Below are 21,341 nucleotides of genomic sequence, written 5' to 3'. Positions count from 1 at the left end.
ATCAGTTGGAGTGAGGGATCCCTTTCGTTCTGTAGTTTTTTTGTGAGGGTTGAAACTGCATAAAAAAGGGTTATGTTACTTGTTTTTCTTTGAACACGTGCTTTATTCAACAGGTATAGTGACTCCTCCTATAGTCTGTATTGCGCATGGTCATTGGCTCCTACGATAGATTGTTTTAGGCTCATCGGGTGAGCGTAGGATAGGAGCAGTATAGTGATAGAAAAGATGAGCATGCGAGTAAAGATTATATAAGGTAACATTTTAATAACGGATTAAGTACGTCAAGCATTAGATTCCGGGGAGGAGGGTGAGTGCACATGAATCTATGGCACTACAAGCTACGAACAGATGATTTCAGGGTAATTAACATTCCATTCGTAGCATGTGTTGGCCGTAGGTACATATGCTTAGCATTGAATGCAAATGCAAAAACCACAGTTGATGGACAGAATGCAGAACAATGTCATACATTCACCCCAGTACAGAGATCTGGGCCTAAATCCATCGTTTTTTTGCACTCCACACCACCTCAGTTCAGACATGGCCATATGCAAATCAGTCTGACCCTGTGCCTCATGGGAACAGTCCAGCCCGAACTGCCAAGCCATGCCTTCCCTGGACCGGAAACAAGCTTCCGAGGACCGGTTTCTGGCATTCCTGAAGTCTTCAGCCCGGCTTGCTTGAATCTAGTGGTGTGGAGAGCATGGGACTCACGTCTAAGCATACCCATCCCACTTGGGGTGACAAATGCAAACCGCACAGTTGATGGACAGAATGCAGAACAATGTCATACATTCACCCCAGTACAGAGATCTGGGCCCAAATCCATCGGTTTTTTTGCACTGAGGAAACAGAAATTTTATGTGGTCAGTGTGTCCCCCCACTCGCACCCTATCCACGTACCTATGCCCCATGTATGTCCATGTTGCCATGTAATTCCCTTCCCATGCTTATTATTATAATGCCCCTACATTTCCGTCTAATGTTGGCATGTCAGTTATTAGGCCTTTCATGAATGAAACGTTAATTCTGCACTAAGGCCTACGTTGCCAATGCATTTTCATGGTACACGTTTAAATATCGAGAAAGCACACGTTTTTGTGGCCCAGCCGAGCCAGGCCCTGAATTCAGGCTCCGAGCCTCTTCTGACTCTTAAAAACTGCAGTTTAGGTATGCATCCCTGACCTCTCCCTTACTCCCTGCTCAGCCGAGAGGTGCCCGGCCTGGCCTGCCTGCCAAGACGGTATTTTGCCTACAGTTATCTGCTCAGCTCCGTAAAAACACATTCCAGTCTAGTGAAGGAGGTAAACATTTTCCGCCTGCAGAGCATAGGGCCTAGCCTTCCTGTCTCCATGCAAGTGATTTACTGAACCCGTTGCCATAGTAGGCCCATGGCCCCACGCAATGCACGAAGAAATATATGCACACACTAGCGTTTAGTGATGAACAGCCTTTACTCGAGAGACCTTTACTTCAGACTATACATCCTCCAAACATAAGATATCAGATATGCCAAAGGTGCAGGTCATTCTGACATCCCAGACTCCAGACTCCTCTACTAGTGCTAAAGTCAGCCCCCAGCTCTCCCCAGTTACACGTCATTTCTACGTCATGACCGGTTACGCGCACATGTAGGGTAAAGGTTTCTGCTGACCCTGCAGATCTCCTCTATGCATCCACCCACTTATGACACACCTATGACTCCTCAAGTGAACACCTACGTGTACGCCTCCTTACACGCCTTCTTTTACGCCCATGTGTTCTTATCTCTCTCTTTTACTTGCTCCGCCTGGAGTGTTCCGCCTACTGTATTCATTGTAATTGTATGGATTTACTATACATAATGTGTGATTTGAATAAAACGTTAGATATCCCTTCCTGAACCTTAGTGGTGATGGAACCCGATTCTCCCCTGGCTCGAGCCATTGAAATAAAGCCCTTTTGACTCGGACACCACGGACTCTGCCTCTCATTTTATGAGCTATCCTTCTTTATTATTAATGTATAGAAATTATGCCCGGGTAATTATATTTACCACATTAATATGGCGCCCGAACAGGGACCAGTCCCCTTCCCCACGCGCCGGCGATGTAAGCGCAGCCCCCTGACCCCTTCTATAGCCGTGACGGACTCATTGTGCACATCCGCGGGCTTTCCTGCTAACTCCCTCAGGCCCACAGAGGAGACGGAGACTGCGACCAGACATCCACACGAGGCGGTGAGGATTGCGGACCATCCCGACCAGAGCCCAAGCCGAGAGAGCAAGGTCCGAGGTATCCCGAGGCCCACCTGTTTCTGAAGCGCATGCGCAGCAAGCAGCAGTACCCGTACCAGAAGCCGTAGCAGTCCAGTCCAGTATCAAGTTTCCGAGGCCTTCAGTTTTGCTTCCCGGTGAGTACCGTTGTTGGGAACGCATATAGACGGGTTCATTTATTTGAGCCCGGTCAAGACGGGTCTGGGTACACAGATCCGGTAAAGACGTGTCCATTTAGGTGGATGCGGTAATGACGTGTCTCTTTATGAGACCGGTATGACTGTACTGTTCTAGCAGTGCATCCAGTATTGTATTTTATTTTAGGATTTTTAGAATTGTGTTATTCTATGTACTGGTTAATGTCTGTTTCTAATGTTTTAATGTCGTGGTATGAATGATTGTTCACAGTCTATTATTGTGCTTATTGTGTTTTCGTTCAAGCTAGTTCAAACATGCCGTTGTTTTCGAAATTACGTCAGATAGGAACCAGGAAAGGGATACTCGAAGAGGCAGTTCCCGTCCCGCCTAGGGACACTCCTGGACCTTTTATGTACCACAAACATGGCCTAGATGCCATACTGTACTTAGATTTATGGGTAGATTACACGAAGGACCTGGAAGAGAAATATAGATGGCCTGTCTCAGGGACATGGGATGCTGATTGTATCATGAGAGTAGAGGAAGCACTGTGGAAAAAGAAAGGTAGACAATCCCAGAAAGATGCCATAGAATTGTGGCGTAAAGAAGCGCATAGAAGAACAGAGAAAGAAATCCAGAAAGCAGAGAGAAGTAGAGAAGCATTAGAAAAAGCCAAGGAAAAGGAGCTGAAAGAAGAAGGTGAACTGGTTAAAGCAGAACAATTAGATAGACAAAGAAATGCCCTTATTAAAGGCATGTATCCCCTCCTCGCCGAGGGCCTACCTAAAGTGACCCCGGAAGTACCCAGTAACTTGCCGACACCATTGATCCCGACTAAACTCCGTAGTCATAAACAGACCGCAGCGGACATTTTTCTTTCTTCCTATTTAGACGATGCTGCTCCAGAGTATGTAAATGAGAATTTACCTCCTCCCAATCCTATCAATTCTACCAGCCCTACTAATCCTCCTGCCACCCTCCCTACCAATCCTTTTCATTCATCACCCGTAGTACAAGATCAAACCGCATTACCAGCGGCAGCGCTGACAGTAAAAGCCGACTCAAGCCAAGGCGACTCAAGTCAAGGAGCATCGGGAGGGGGGCCCTCTAGAGACATACTGCACACCCCACCACCAATAAAACGATCACTACGAGACATAGCACTACAACACACGCCAAAACCAATGACATCAGCAACTCTTAGACAGTCCCTCACTGATTGTATATATGATCCAGTACCGGGTGAGGGCGCGATGCTCATATACTCAATACGTTTAAGAGGCGTTGCAGACTATTTGATTACTTTACCAGGCATGAGGGAACATCTATTGTAAAAAGGGATGTTTGGATGCATGAGTGGATCTATTTGGTACCTTTTTTGTAGTATCACTGCGTGTCCTTGGTTTTGACTGTTTTTACATGTTTTTGATTATGTAAATTCTTTCTAAATGTTTTTTACTGCTTAAATGGAATTATCTATCTAAAAATCATGTTAATATTTATATTTATATGCAAAAAATGAAAATTAAAAACTTTTTTGAATAAATTTATTCTCGTTGTGGTGAGTGGGCCAAACTTCTGATGTGAGTTGAACTTTGTTATCTAAGGGAACACCCCTTCATGTTTTTTCCTCATGAGGGAACATCTAGACAGAATATACCACTTCATTAGAACGGGGGAGGGATCAGAAAGTATACATGAGGCCATGGCAAACAGAAAAGTGGAGCTTCAACGTATGCTCTTACAGTTTTTGGCTAATTGTTTGATCAGGGAACGAGACCAGCCAGATAAAGAAGTAACTAAAGGTATGATGACTTGGAGTGACAATATAGCTATTGGTAAACACGATACACAGAATAGAGTAGAATGGATGTACAGGGAAATCCGTAAAGAAATACTTGAGATACACAAGAAAGAACAAGCCGCAAAGCAAGCCCAGAAAGAGGACGATGAAGTCTCAGAGGACGAAGATGCAGTAACAGAGGATATGGATAAAATGAATTACGTAGGTAGGGCAAGACCGTTTGATAGACCGATTCGCCTAGATTACAATAAACGTCCCCTCTCCCCAATACCAGAACGATATTCCCTCGAACACCTATTCCAGGCTACTGAACAAGCACTGAAAAAACGAGTAGGTAGTAGCGAACTTAGTACTATGCATGAGCAGGAACTAGCCCGGTCAGCAGTCCAATGGGCTTGTAATTCCAACATATATAAAGATGACGTAGTAGCGCAAACATTTTTGAGTCTTCCTCCGGAAGAACAGCGTTTAGCTGGTATTTACATGATTCAACACCTCATCACACTGTATGAGAGTCAGCATTCTGATCCAGGTCCCTTGTATAAATTATTGGACGATTTACTCCTAGAAAGATGGAGAGGCATAGGTACCGAATTAATTAATGTCATTCTAGATCAACGACATAAGTACTTGACTTTTCTGACCCCGCACTTGGTTCCTGCCCCACACCGAGAAAGGAAGACCTTTTATATAGACAGACAGAACCCCCTACGAGAGGTTCATCCCGTTAGAACTGCAGGGGGTGAGCTTCAACGAGTATTTGTTTACACACCATTGACGAAAATGGAATTATTGGAAATGAAAAAATGACTGCCTTGTCATGATAAAGACCCGGGGGGGTTCCACAGAGAATTAAAAGACATGCTCCGCATGGGGGAGTATACATACGCTGATATCATTAAAATGTTGAAAGTACTGTTACAGCAGGCATTTACGAAAAACTTAAAGAAAAAGAGTGGGAGGTGGGAGAGAAAAAGATTAACTGGACAGAATTAGAAGACGAAGATAAAAGACGAGGCCCTGGTACTGGTCTCGGGGACAAAGCTAAAGATTTACCCGAGCTATTAATACAGGTTTTGCCGAGATTATTGACTACTAAAAAGGAAGATTGGGATGCTATTTCAGCCTGCAAACAGAAACAAGATGAAGACACTAGTGATTTTTATTCTAGATTCGAAAAATGTTTTCTTATTAATAGTGGTCTGAAGACAAGTAGTGAATCGTACCCGCATCTTTTTGTGACCAAATTAGTAGAGAATTCCTTATCACAGATCAAAAATAGAGTACTGAAGGTTGAAAGTACCTGGCAAGCAAATAGCCCTTCCCAAATGTTACAAATGTTACAGTACCACCAGAACCGAATTAGAGAAGAACAGGAACGCAAAAAGAGACGCATGAAAGATACAAAAATGAAAGTACTAGTTGCTCAATCAGTTCCAGCCGATGGCCAGAAAAAGGGTACGGCACCTCCCGGCCATTCAGCACCTCCTGTCAAAGGAAATTGCAACTACTGTAAACAGCCAGGTCACTATATAAATGAATGTTCTGTCCTAAAACACAATATAGCTACAGGCAAGACGAAAGAAAGACCGCGTCCTCCTAGACAGGATAGCATCCCGCAGAACACGCAAACGCCACAGAACACGCAACAGACAGTAGCTGTACCCCAACCCATTGCTGCCACACAACATGTCACGCAACAAATGTACCAGTACGCACAGTCAGACTACCCAGATTATCAACAGTACTCATGAAACAGCCTAGAGAGGGAGGTTGGCTTGCCCCTTATTGAGGTTCCTGTAGATGAAGAGGGCCCCTATGTGCATAGTCATGTATTGGGGAAAGACAGAAAATTTCTAATTGACACAGGGGCGAGCAGAACTACCATCAGTCATGACGAGGTTCCAGGGGCACCCCTCTCAGGCTCACAGACTATTTCCCTGGGATTTTCAGGAAAGCCTATTGTTAACGAAGTGTCAAAGCCAGTTCCCCTAGAAGTCGGTCCATTGTCCCGCACTACAGACTTGTTGCTTACGAAATCATGTCCAGAAAACTTGCTTGGTATAAAAACATTGAAAGAACTAGGAGCAGTGATTTGTTGTTCTCCGGAAGGAGTGAGATTGTTTTTACGTGATTTTAAAGGACATTATGTGTTGAGAGATTTTGACCCCAGACTTCAGAATGTACCACAGCATTTATGGGCACAGGGTCCGACTGATGTAGGTTATATGCACATTACGCCATACCACGTCACACTCAAGCAAGGAGTTGTACTGCCACGAATCCGACAATACAAGTTACCACCTGATGCTGTAGTAGCATTACTGAAGATTGTAGACGAACTCATTGCACAGGGAGTGGTTGCAGAAACTGACTCCAATGTATGTAATTCTCCTATCATTCGGATTCTTAAACGAACTGACCCGAATGCACCACCTGTCTACAGACTAGTGATTGACCTCCGAGAACTGAACAAATGTATAATTCCCCAGTACCCAGTGGTCCCCGGCATCTCTTCACTATTGACTGCCATTGATTCTGAAGCGACGTTCTTTACTGTAATTGATCTCAAGAACGCCTTCTTTAGTGTCCCAATCCATCCGGAGAGCCAATACCTCTTCGGATTCTGTTTAAATGGCCGAAGCTTCAAATTTACGAGGGCTCCTCAAGGGTTCACAGAAAGTCCTAGTATTTACAGCCAAGCATTGAAAAGACAACTAGACAGTATTCACATGCCTACTGACACTGCACTGCTCCAATACGTTGATGATCTTCTGATCACAGCACGAACAGAACGAGACTGCGAACGTGCATCACTGACAGTCCTATACTTCCTGGCGGAAAAGGGGCACAAAGTGTCCCCTTCCAAGCTACAATTCTGTGCCCAGCAAGTGGTATACCTTGGACACTTGCTGTCCAAGAGGGGTAGACAGCTGACACCTGACCGCATTCAGTTAATTGCACATCTTCCACAGCCCAAGACACAAAAGGAAGTACGGGCCTTCATTGGCCTTACTTCTTACTGCAGACAATGGATTCCCCAGTACGCATATCTAGCCAAACCACTCATCCAGTTGACAACATAGGAGGCAGCGACTTTGACTGTCCTCCCTTGGACTCAGGAACATACACTTTTGATGAATTGAAGAAAGCTCTATGTCAAGCACCTGTTTTAGCGACACCATGTTACAGCAAACCTTTTACACTTTTTGTCACTGAACGCGATGGCACAGCATTATCTGTTCTCACACAAGATCAGGCAGGAAAGCACAAGCCTTGTGCTTACTTTTCTAGTACATTGGATCCAGTGGCCCAGGCTCTGCCTGCGTGCCTAAAATCAGTTGCAGCAACGGCTCTAACAATCAGACAAAGTGATTCCATAGTGTTAGGACATCCCCTGACAGTACAGGTTCCGCACTCAGTGGAAGTTCTCTTGAACAGGACACAGACACAGCACCTGACTATAGCAAGACTGACAGGATATGAACTGACATTGTTCCAGTCACACATAGAGATCAGACGATGCAATATTCTGAACCCTGCTACACTTTTACCTTCGAGCACACTAGACACTAGACTCTGCACCACATGACTGTGTGGAAGTAATTAACACAGTGACGAAGCCGAGACAAGACTTGACAGACATTGCATTACCCGACCCAGACCTGACACTTTATGTGGATGGTTCATGCATGAGAACAAGCACAGGAGAGTTAGTGGCCGCATATGCAGTGACCACTGATACTGAAGTCATAGAAACACAACGAATTGACACCCTGTCTGCCCAAGCAGCAGAGCTCATTGCTCTGACCCAAGCCTGTATACGAGCCAAGAACTTGAAAGTAAACATATACACAGATTCACAGTACGCATTCGGAGTCGTTCACGACTTCGGTGTTCTTTGGCAAGAGAGAGGTTTTCTGACCTCCCATGGGGCCAAAATACAGCATGGCCCCCTCATTCAAGCTCTGTTAGATGCAATACATTTGCCTACAGCAATAGCCATCATGAAGTGCAAAGCACATACGAAAGTCACTGACACTATTTCCTAGGGTAACGACCTGGCAGACCGAACAGCTAAACTTACAGCTCAGACTCAAATAGACATTCCAGTTGACACGACAAAGACTGAAGTACCATCACCGACAAATTGCATGACAGTCAGGGCTCCCTCACAAGATGTGCTCGACATACAGACACATGCCACTCCAGACGAAATAAAGAAATGGACTGAACAAGGAGGGGTCCAGACAGATCAGGGATGGATGACAAAAGGCAAAGCCACATGGTTTCTCCCCGACTCCATGGTTCAAGTTATCATAAATACAGCACATAGTCCAGCACACTTAGGAGAGAAAGCCATGTTAGACAGTATACAGAACATCTGGTTCAACAAGCATTTACGTGCAGCAGCAAAACAGAAAGTGGGTACCTGCATGATCTGTTGTCAGTTCAATCCAGGCAAAGGCATTCCCGTGGAACAAGGTGGATTTCATCCTCCTGACCACCCTTTTGAAGTCCTCCAGATGGATTATATTCAGATGGACAGATGTCGAGGATTCAAGTATGTCCTCGTAGTTGTATGTAAACAAAACTAGCAAAGGTCTGTGCAGAAAAAGGCGTGGATTGGATGGTAGCCTTGCCGGTTGCCCTCTTTTACATGCGTATGGTAGCTCATTCCAGAACCGGATAATCCCCGTATGAGGTGGTTTTCGGTAGACCTCCGAATATGTGGGGTACGCCTATGCCACGAAAAATTACAGATGTTGGCAGTACTATGCTGACAGATTACCTGGCTTCCTTGATGTCTGCACTACTTTCTTGTCGTTCACAGGTCGCAGCTGCCTTCCCGGACAACACCCAGGTGAAGTCTCACGAAATCGTTCCGGGAGACCTGGTGTGTGTTCGAAATTTCGACCGTTCAAGCCCTCTGGAGCCCCGCTGGCGCGCTCCCAAGTTGGTCCTGCTAACAACGAGAACCGCCGTCAAGGTCGAGGGACGTAAGGGATGGCTCCACGCCCATCATGTGAAGCGTTTCCATGGATTTGGTTAGCAAAAGACTCTAAGGACTGTCCCGATAACAGTGACTTTAAACCCCCTTTTCTAGAAAAGACTCCGCAACAGGAATATAGACAAAAGCTGCGGTCTAGTAAGTCAGATAGCGTTTAATTGTTTAAGTCCCCCTCGGGTGAAGCGGTTAGACAGGTTCCTGACATGTATAAGATCGTAGACCCAAATAGCCAGAGAGATAGGCATAAAGAGATGAAACGAAAATACTGCAAAACGTTACGCAGTAGATGCATAGTAACTCTGATCATTATATTTTTTCTAAGTATACTGATCATATGTATAAGCTTGACGCTACATGTTTTCTTTCCTCCTCTTGGTTCACACATACATTCTTCCTTCAATGACACTTTAGAGCACACATTCAGTGACCTGCCACCCCATGAATTGTCATATCGACTATCACTGCGCAACAACACTTTTATTCGTATGTTACATCACTCTCACCAGGCCAGCAATGTTACAAATTGCTGGGTATGCGGCCGACTCCCACCTTATCAGAAAATGAAGGGAGTTCTGCCCCTCTTTCCTTATCCGTTTTCGCACAATGGTTCGTGCGGAGCTTGGTTTGCTTTAATGTCATCACTAGATAGTAAGTTCACAGTTTCCCAGGGCGATTGGATATGGGGAGACCTGAATACTGTTATGAATAAGGCATGTTTTCCAGACGAAGACGGTCTTCCCCAAAGGAGAGGAACAGATCTAGAAAATGAAGTGTATGAATTAGGGAATGTTTCCCTTAGCCTCATGATTCTGAATGTCCAGTCCGAGACCAATACAGATTCACCGTTTATAACAGTCCTACCAGTAAAAGGTGAATTATGCGTTCGAAAGCATGGTTCAGTGCACTTAGGACACAGTGATTGTAATACTGTGGTCGAGTTCAGTGATAAAGGGAAGTCTACTTTCAAAGCTTCCCGCCATTCTTATTTCATTGGCGGTCAGACAGCCTATGTACGTCTGCCCTTAGACTGGGGTGGAACGTGTTATATTGCGTTCCTACTGCCACCTGTTTTTCTAGCCCCATCCCATTATCATCGAGATTCCCAACTCGTACATGTAAGACACAAGAGGGAGACCGAGTCCCCGGTTGTCGATCAGACTGAGACAGCGTGGGAGCAATATACAGATTTTAATAGAGGATTCTTTTTCTTCATAGGTCCCATCCAAAACAGTAAACTAATACGCAGGTTAACAAGAACTTTGGAAGCAGTAGTGAATGAGACTACTTCTGCCTTAGGTAACTTAACTGAGGAGCAGTCTGCTATGAGACTTGTTGTTCTTCAGAACCGCCTTGTTCTTGACGTCATCTTGGCCGATAGGGGCGGGGCTTGTAGAGTGATCGGCTCCAGTTGTTGTGTGTTTATTCCTAATAACGCACCGTCAGTGTATGCAGCAATAACAAGGCTCCATAAGATAGCTCACGAGATACACCAGAATCCAGGCACCTGGACTTGGTCCGGTTGGCTCTGGAGTGTGATATCCGCCTGGGGATGGAAAGTGTTGTCATTTCTAGGAATAATACTGCTCGTAGTATTCAGTTGCTGTCTCTGTATGCAATGTGGCCCAGCGATTTGCGGCTTGTGTGCCACTGCCTGTATTCCCCGTCCACGTTCACGTTCCCGGGCTCGAATAAAAAAAGACGAGCAAATGATGCTATATGAACAAATAGATGGTCTCATGAAAATAGATGTATCCTGAAGGGCGCAGTAGGGGACAAGGAGGGAATGAGGAAACAGAAATTTTATGTGGTCAGTGTGTCCCCCCACTCGCACCCTATCCACGTACCTATGCCCCATGTATGTCCATGTTGTCATGTAATTCCCTTCCCGTGCTTATTATTATAATGCCCCTACATTTCCGTCTAATGTTGGCATGTCAGTTATTAGGCCTTTCATGAATGAAACGTTAATTCTGCACTAAGGCCCACGTTGCCAATGCATTTTCATGGTACACGTTTAAATATCGAGAAAGCACACGTTTTTGTGGCCCAGCCGAGCCAGGCCCTGAATTCAGGCTCCGAGCCTCTTCTGACTCTGAAAAACTTCAGTTTAGGTATGCATCCCTGACCTCTCCCTTACTCCCTGCTCAGCCGAGAGGTGCCCGGCCTGCCCTGCCTGCCAAGACGGTATTTTGCCTACAGTTATCTGCTCAGCTCCGTAAAAACACATTCCAGTCTAGTGAAGGAGGTAAACATTTTCCGCCTGCAGAGCATAGGGCCTAGCCTTCCTGTCTCCATGCAAGTGATTTACTGAACCCGTTGCCATAGTAGGCCCATGGCCCCACACAATGCACGAAGAAATATATGCACACACTAGCGTTTAGTGATGAACAGCCTTTACTCGAGAGACCTTTACTTCAGACTATACATCCTCCAAACATAAGATATCAGATATGCCAAAGGTGCAGGTCGTTCTGACATCCCAGACTCCAGACTCCTCTACTAGTGCTAAAGTCAGCCCCCAGCTCTCCCCAGTTACACGTCATTTCTACGTCATGACCGGTTACGCGCACATGTAGGGTAAAGGTTTCTGCTGATACTGCAGATCTCCTCTATGCATCCACCCACTTATGACACACCTATGACTCGTCAAGTGAACACCTACGTGTACGCCTCCTTACACGCCTTCTTTTACGCCCATGTGTTCTTATCTCTCTCTTTTACTTGCTCCGCCTGGAGTGTTCCGCCTACTGTATTCATTGTAATTGTATGGATTTACTATATATAATGTGTGATGTGAATAAAACGTTAGATATCCCTTCCTGAACCTTAGTGGTGATGGAACCCGATTCTCCCCTGGCTCGAGCCATTGAAATAAAGCCCTTTTGACTCGGACACCACGGACTCTGCCTCTCATTTTATGAGCTATCCTTCTTTATTATTAATGTATAGAAATTATGCCCGGGTAATTATATTTACCACAGCACTCCACACCACCCCAGTTCAGACATGGCCATATGCAAATCAGTCTGATCCTGTGCCTCATGGGAACAGTCCAGCCCGAACTGCCAAGCCATGCCTTCCCTGGACCGGAAACAAGCTTCTGAGGACCGGTTTCTGGCATTCCAGCCGTCTTCATTGAATGCAAAGCAATGCACCCCAAAAGCGGTGCTTAGACAGTGGTTGAGGTAGATGTTTGGAAAAGTGTTCGTAATTCCGCCTGACCCAGTCTAGGTTGATGATTAGCTAAGACATCAACACAATAGTGTTTTGTGAATGTATTTTGGGTATTCCATGTAGCTGCTTTACAAATGTCTGTTAATGGTATATTTCCTAAAAAATCAATTGAGGCTACTTTTTTGCGCTTAGAGTGAGCTTGTGGAGTTATATGAAGTGATTGTTTTGCTTTGCGGTAGCAAGTTTGAATACATCTAACTATCCATCTGGCTATTCCAGCTTTGGATGTAGGGGAACCTTGTTGGTGTTTTCAAAAAGCAAGAAAAAACGTGTTGCATTTTACTAAAAGATTTAGGGCCCGATGTAGGTAAATCTACATTTACCACCTCATAAATACCGAATCATACCGAATCGGTATTTATGAAGTGGTAAATTAGAGGGGGGGAGATGTAGGTATTTCAGATTCGGTAAATACCGAATCTGTAAGATTCGGTATTTACAGATTCTGTAAATACCGATTCGGTATCCCCCATTGCTTCCTATGGGCCTTGAAGCCCATAGGAATCAATGGGCACTACCGAATCGGTAATTACCGATTCGGTAATTACCGATTTGTGCAAGGGTGCAGGGGGTGTCACTTTGACACCCTCTAGCACCCCCAAAACAGGCATGTGAGCCATGTGGCACACAGACATGCCCTAAGGGCATGTCTGTCTGTCACATGGCATAGGCGTGCATGCACACATGTGCATGCACACCTGATTTCGGTATTTTAACACCCAATTGGATTGGGTGTTAAAATACCGAATCTGAAGGGCCTGTGGGACAGAAAGTAGTCCCACCTACATCCCAAATTTAAAAATCGGTAAAATTACCGATTCGGTAATTTTACCGAATCGGTAAAATACCGAATCGGACAAAAAAGGTCCCCTACATCTCAGTAGGCCAAATACCGGTCGGAAACTACCGAAATCGGCCGTTTCCGACCGGTATTTGGTACCTACATCGGGCCCTATGTTCTTTCTATGTAATACATTAACGCTCTTTTAACATTGAGTGTGTGTAGAGCTCTTTCTGCTACTGAATCTGGTTTAGGGAAGAACACTGGGAGTTCTATTGTTTGATACGCATGAAATGCGAAACTAGTTTTAGAAAAAACTTTGGATTAGAACGAAGTACTAATTTTGTTGGATAGATTTGGAAGAAGGGTTCTTCCAATGTGAGTGCTTTAAGTTCAAGTACCCTCCTAAGGGATGGAATAGCTACCAAAAAAGTTACCTTACATGAGAGGAACAGTAAATCACAGAAATGCAGTGGTTCAAAGGGTGGCCCTATGAGTTTAGTGAGAATAATATTAAGGTTCCAGACTGATATTGGTGGGGTGTAGGGTGGGATGACTCTTTTTAGTCTTTCCATAAATGTCTTGATCACTGGAACTTTGAAAAGTGACATATGTTGTCTGTTTTGCATGTTAGCAGCTAGAGCTGCCAAATGTAGCCTAATAGATGTATACACAAGGCATGTTTGTTGCAAATGAAAATGATAACCAATGAGATCCTGTACTGTAGGGAGGAGTGTTGGATTTGTGTGTTTAAACAGTAATGAACACATCTTTTCCATTTAGCCGCATAACATGCATGTGTAATTGGTCTACGTGCTTGTTTTAGAATATCCAGGCATTCTTGTGGGAGATTAAGGGGTCCAAATTCTAAGACCTCAGAAGCTGAATTGCCAGATTGAGCTGTGTGGATATGCTACCCTCCCGTGCTCCTGAGTTAGAATATGTGGCCAGAGAGGTAACGTCTCATGTTGTACTATGGATAGTAGGGTTGTGAACCATGCTTGGCAGGCTCCTGTTGGGGCTATTACCATAGGCAGTATGTTTGTATTAACTTTAGAACCACATAAGGAATGAGTAGGAAAGGGGGGAAAGCGTAAGCAAATATCTCTGACCAGTTGATCCATAGGGCATTGCATTTGGATTGTAGGTGAGGAAACCTGGAGGCGAAGCTTTGGCATTTAGCGTTCTGTTGTGTTGCAAATAGATCTATCTCCGCGGTTCCCAACCGTTTGAAGTATGAATGAAAGGTTGTGTCAATTCCTCACTCATGTACTTGCTCATGCATTCTGCTGAGCATATCTGTGAAGAAGTTGTCCATCCCTGGTAGGTATTCTGCTAGCAGGTAGATTTCGTGATGTATGGCCCAATGTCATATCGGCTATGCTATGAGTGAGAGCTGTAGAGAGTGTGTTCCCCCCTCTGTATTTGTCCTCTCTGCCGCCGTTGACACCGTCTGCCACGGCACACTACGCCCACGCCTCCACGCCGCAGGGATCCAATACAAGGCTCTGGATTGGACATTTTCCTTCCTCTCCAGCAGAACCCAGAGCGTCCGCCTCCCCCCATTACGTTCCAAAGCCTCCGAGATCATCTGCGGTGTACCCCAGGGATCTTATCTCAGTCCGACGCTGTTCGACATTTACATGGCCCGCTCGCACACGTAGCCCGACAGCACAACCTCAACATAATCTCCAATGCCGACGACACTCAGCTGATCCTCTCCCTCACCAAGGACCCCATCACTGCCAAAGCCAACCTCCTTGAAGGAATAAAGGCCGTCGCTGACTGGATGAAGACCAGCCGTCTGAAGTTGAACTCGGACAAGATGGAGGTCCTCATCCTCGGCTCCAACCCTTCAGCCTGGGACGACTCCTGGTGGCCGATGGCACTGGGGGCAGCCCCGACACCCATCGACCACGCACGCAACCTGGGAATCATCCTTGACTCAGCACTCTCAATGACCAAGCAAGTCAACGCCATCTACTCCTCCTGCTTCAACACCCTCCACATGCTCCGCAACATCTACAGATGGATCCCAACAGATACAAGAAAGACAGTCATCCAGGCCCTCGTCAGCAGCAGACTCGACTATGGAAACGCCCTCTACGTGGGAGCCCTGACCAAGCTGATCAAACGACTACAATGCATCCAAAACGCCTCGGCACGACTGCTCCTCAATGTACCACGCCACGGCCACATCAACCCCCACCTGAGAAACCTGCACTGGCTCCCCGTCAACAAGAGGATATCCTTCAAGCTCCTCACCCACGCACACTAGGCACTCCACAAGACCGGCCCAGCATACCTCAACAGACGGCTCTCCTTCTACATCCCCAACCACTAGCTACGCTTGGCCGACCTCTCACTCGCCACCGTCCGGCGCATCCGAAGAACATCCACCGGTGGGAGATCGTTCTCCCACCTCACCGCCAAGACAGGGAACACCCTCCCACTGAGCCTATGACAGACCCAAGACCTGCTGACCTTCAGGAGGATACTCAAGACCAGGCTGTTCGATCAGTAGCGGCCCCCTTCCCCTCCAGCACCTTGAGACCCTCGCGGTATGTAGTGTGCTTTACAAATGATTGATTAATTGATTGAATATAATACATTCCAGTCATGTTGCTAGTACGGACCAGAACTACCTTGTTGTGTAGTGGCCCTGAAAAGCTTTTAGAGCTAGATGAATTGCTAAAAGCTCTAGATGATTGATGTCTTTGAGTTGGTTCGACTGCGTACCGAAAGTTCCTGCTTATTTGCCCCCCAACCCTTTAGGGAGGCATCTGTGGTAATGGTGATTTGAAGAGTTGGGGCTTTGAAGGGTTGACCCTGCAAGAAGGTTGTTGCTGTTCCACCACTGCAGAGAGTGATGGGTCGCTGGCCCTACCAACACTAGATCCCGTAGATGCCCCTCCGCTTGAGACCATTGTTACCGAAGGGAGCATTGAAGGTGCACATATGTAGTTGTGCATTTCGGGACTATGGATATACATGACCCAACCATTCCAAGAAAACTCATGACTGTTTACACTTTGATATGATGATGTGGTTGAAAGAGAGATAATGCTAGTTGAAACTTCTGTACCCTTTATGGACAGGGATAGGCTTTGGCTGTAACTAAGTTTAGTGTTGTACCTAAGAATTGCGCAACTTGCAAGGGTAGGAGGTCAGATTTTGTTGTATTGAGTGTGAAGTCTAATTTGTGTAGAAGTGAGATAACGTTTGTGTGTCCTGCAGAGATGAATATGCCACCTTATTTTGCACGTGTTTACTATGCATGGCGTTACAACGCGGTTGCATACTGTTACAACGCAAGTCGGAACAACGACTTGCGTTGTAAGGGGTGCTGGATGTTGAAATAGTATAATTTACTATTCCAGCTCCAGTCTGTGTGGACAGTAGGGAAGGTGTTGGATTTTAAATCCAACACCTTCTGCCCCTTAGAAATGCAAGTCATTGTTCCAACTTGTGTTGTAACGTATGCAAACTAACAATGCGGTCGTTGTAATGACCGCGTTGTAATGCCATGCGTTGTTAATACTGTTTACCACAGAGATTGGTGGCACTCTTTATGAGCCAATTGTGTAGCTATGGAAACATGTGTGCCCATCCTTTCTGAGATGAGCCGCTACCATTGATAGACATTTTGTGAATACTCTTGGTGCAGTAGTTCTCCGAATGGCAACACCTTGAACTGATAGTGCAGTCCATTGTCTTGAAAAAGGAGATAGATCTGATGCGGTGTGGGGTATTGGAATGCGAAAGTAGGCAACTTTGAGGTCTATGGCTGTTATGAATTCTCCTTGATGTAGCAAGGGTATTACCTCCTGCTATTTGACCAAGTGGAAGTGTTCTGAGGAAATGTACCTGTTGAGTGGCATGAGGTCGAGAATAGGCCTTAAAGTCCCATCCTTTTTGGGAATGAGGAAGAATAGGGAATATACCCAAGGTCCCTGGTGTTGTTTTGGGACAAGTTATATATAAAGCCCCTTCTCTTTGAAGCAGAGCTTGGACGTCCTCTTGGAGGAGTGAAAGGTGTTCTGGTGACATATTGTGTGTTCATGGTGGTATTGTGGGTGGGGTATTTGTATGTTTTTATGAGGGAAAGGACCCACTGATAGGGGGCAATTTGTGCCCAGTGTTGTTGGTACATTGCAACCATCCCCGTACTGCTGTTATATGTTGAGGGGGATGCTTGGTGGGTAGCTGTTTAGTCAGAGTGGTGCTTTTGGAGGTGGAACCATAGCCTCTGCCTCAATTAATTTCTAATGTGGTCTGCAGACTGTCCCACTGGTATATTGAGACTGTAATGAGCCTTGCTGCTTTGAGTATTGCCTGTGTCTGTAGATGTGCCAGGTCTTGATGCACCTCGATATTGTCCTCTCCGAAAGGAAGCCCTGCACTGAAATGTTGGTAATGCACCCATGACTTTGGCGGTGTCTCTGTCCCTAATATATCATCCACTTGTAATCCAAATAAATGTTCACCATCAAAAGGTAGATTAAGTAAATGTTGTTGGACATCAGGCTTAAACCTGAGACCCTAAGCCATGCACGGCGCCTAACAATGATACTTGTATTGACATCCTTGCACTTGCATCTGCTGAATCTAGTGCACATTGTATGGTGGAATTTGAAATGATTTTCCTTTCCTCCAACAACTGGGCCTCTTTTTGGCAATATTGTTTAGGGAGATGCTGAAGAAGCTCTTTCATCTCGTCCCGCTGGGCTCTATTACAGCAGGAAAATAATCCTACTGAATTAGCTATACAGAGGTGATTGGCTGCTTGTGCTGCAACACATTTTCCTGTCATCATATTTCTTGCTCTCTTTGTCTGTTGGAGGAGCATCTCCAATGCCTTGGGAATTAGACATTTTTCTGGCAGTGTGAACTACCAAAGAATCATGGGGAACTTAACCCTTGATATATGTAGGATCTGAGGTACATGGCTTATATTTTTGGTCCACCCTTTGTGTTATTATCCTGGACTTTGCTGGCTGCTTAAATATGTCTTCTGTGGACTTAAGCATCCTTTTCAACATAGACAAACATTGTACTGTCCTATGAGACTTACTCATCCTCGTCCTGCAATGAGTGGAGATCCACTTTACTAATCATTGTGTAGTGACTTAGTACTCACTCCTGGGGTTTTAATTTTATTTTTCATTAATTTGGCTAAATTAATGTATTTAATTAATTTGGCTCAACTTGTTTCTCTGGACACTTGATCGTTGTTTTGCCCGCCGGTTTTTAAACGTTTTCTGACTTCCAGCCTTCCCGCCTCCCAGACTGCCACTCCCGCCTCCAAGGACTGCTTATGGAGGCTGCCGGGCGACCGCACACATAGGCACACCGCTGGCACACCGCTGCACCCAGTGCCTGGACCACGGTCCTGTCTCCATCAGCCATAATGACACCAAAGAACTCCTGGCACCAGACACCACAACAGCAGCTGCTTCACATCCTCCCCACAATCAACCAGAGGACCCTTCACCTGCCTCCACTGCTGCTTACTATGTCCTGCTTGTCGATCCCAATTTTCAGGTCAACGACCTCAACAATTCCAACTCTAGCTCCCTCCTGGAGAACGCCAAAAGCATTGGCCTCACTCAACTTTTCACCGAACCCACGCACAAAGCCGGACACACACACTATGCCATCTTTACCTCCAGTGACAGAATCAAATTCATCAACGTCCCAGGACTCACCTGAACCGACCACATTATCATCCACTTTACCATCTCTGATGCCCAAAATACCACTGCCAAGCACCAGAACACCACCCACCGCAGCTGGAGCAAAGTAACCGAAACTCAATGGACTCAGACCCTCAGCTCACACAACCTGAAACTTCAGCAGATCTTGATCAGGCAGTCCAGAACTCTCTGCCTGGATCAACAAATGCGCCAACCAAGTCGCCCCGCTGGCACCAGCAAAAACCATAAAAATCTAAAAACAAGCCAGCAGGTACACCCCAGAGCTCAGAACCGCCAAGCGCAACTGCTACCAACTCGAGAAGCGATGGCGCATCACCAAGGACCCCTCTGAAAGAACCACTCACAAAGCTGCCCTCTGCGATTACCATCTGCGTATCAAGGAAGCCAAGAGAGCAGCCATCACTGACTGCATCAACACCGCAGCCAACCACACCAAGGAACTCTTCAAAATTAGCAAGGAATTCTCCAACCCGGCAGCCACAGGGAACACCACTCATCTGTAATATGGCCCCTGGTCTCCGCTCACCACTCAGACCACCACAACAATCATGTAAACCAACCACTCCAGGGCACCGAACAACCGCTGCCCCCACCACCTCTTCAACCTCAGAGCCAACATAATCAGCATGGAACTCGCCAGCATTCTCGACATCTCCTTCTCCACAGCAACCTTCCCAGGAGGATGGAAACACGCAGAGGTCAGACATCTCCTAAAGAAGCCTACTGTCGACCCCAGCGACCTAAAAAAATTACCGACCAATCTCCCTGCTCCCCTACCAGCCAATGTACCTGAGAAAGCCATCAACCAACAGCTCACCGAATGCTTGAAACTACACCACCTAATAGACACCTCACAATCAGGATTCCGTGCCAACCACAGCACTGAGACCTTGCTGATTGCCGCCACAGATGACATTGTGCCATCAGAACCCTCCTCGTTCACAAAGAAACTGTGGCCCTGATCCTCCTGCCGCATTCAACACCGTCTCCTAGCACACCCTCATCTACATGCTCCACAACATTGGCATACACAGAACATCCTCAAGTGGATCGCCTCTTTCCTTTCTGGTTACACACAGAGCATCCGTCTGCCTCCCTTCACCAAGGCACTCAAGGACATCATATGTGGCATACCCCAAGGATCATCCCTCAGCCCCACCCTGTTCAACATCTCCATGACTGCCCTCGCATATGTCGTCATATCCCATGGACTCAACATAATCTCCTACACTGATGACACTCAACTTATCATCTCACTAACGGAGAACCCTGCCAATGCCAAAACCAACTTCCGCAATGCCATGACCGACGTATACAAATAGATGATAGATAGCTGCCTCAAACTCATCACCGACAAAACAGAAGAACACCTTCGCATGGGACCAGAGCTGGTAGCCAGCGGAACCCGGACCAACACCCACACCGACAGACCACGCACGCAACTCAGCCTCATCCACGACAAGTCAGCGCAGTTGCTTCCACGTCCTTCACATGCTCTGCAGAATCTTCAGAAGGATGCCAATCAACACCAGAAAGGCTGTCATGCAGGCCCTAGTCACCAGCTGCCTTGACTACGGCAACACTCCCTATACCAGAATTGCCACCCAACTCCTTAAAAGACTCCAGACCATAAAGAACACCGCAGCCAGCCTCAACCTGGATGTCCCCAAATGGACCCATATAACGCCCCACCTCAGAAACCTTCACTGCCTACCCATCCAGAAGAGATGTCAGTATAAGATCCTCACACATGCATAAAATCCCTACAGAAACAAGGACCATCCTACATCAACTGACCTTCCACTTGCCTGCTGGGCATCTGCACTTCACCTTGCTCTCCCCCACATGCACCCCTCGCATCCATCGCAGCTGCAACGGGGGCGCTCCCTCTCCTACATCACTGCCAAGACCTGGCATCATCATTTTGAATACGGGCCGAGACTATAACACGCAGGAGCGTGCACCAATAGAAACCCTAATTATAAAAGGGATTGTTGACATGCTTGAATAAGGAGATCGCTAGCATGGCTGTATGTTTGTGAGAAGGCTGGAGTCGATATTTGACATCACAGACACCTACAATAAGAATTTTAATCTTCAACTGGGCTGAAGTGCTGCATGTCCTCGGGCCACCTACCCAGTGCAGGCGTATCTCTGTCTGTCCATTCTTGGGTGATTCAAGACATATTCAAGAGTAGCCTGATGAGAAAATAGGAGGCAACTATCCCCTACATCAGTGTTTGACTTGTCTAGCACATCTGGAACAGCTTTTCTCACCCATGATGGGTGGTTTTAACTGTTCGAGGCAAAAAACTTTAATTTCTAAGAGGGTCTTATTCTTTGTCTTGAGAAAGATGGTGATATAAGTCATCCATCGAAACGCGTCGGCGCACTGGTTACAA

The 21,341-nt window shown here is 46.2% G+C and overlaps 1 protein-coding gene across 2 annotated transcripts in view; it reads right to left on the bottom strand.

Annotated features, from left to right (window-relative positions):
• The window catches only part of LOC147698758 (trifunctional purine biosynthetic protein adenosine-3-like), a 376,225-nt gene that overhangs the window by 192,061 nt on the left and 162,823 nt on the right, over positions 1-21,341 (bottom strand). The gene's annotated exons all lie outside the window — the stretch shown is intronic.

Source organism: Lissotriton vulgaris, chromosome 8, assembly GCF_964263255.1.
Source record: "Lissotriton vulgaris chromosome 8, aLisVul1.2, whole genome shotgun sequence".
Classification (NCBI taxonomy): Eukaryota; Metazoa; Chordata; class Amphibia; order Caudata; family Salamandridae; genus Lissotriton; species Lissotriton vulgaris.
Note: the sequence above shows the minus strand (reverse complement) of the source record. Positions and strands in the feature narration are given on the sequence as shown.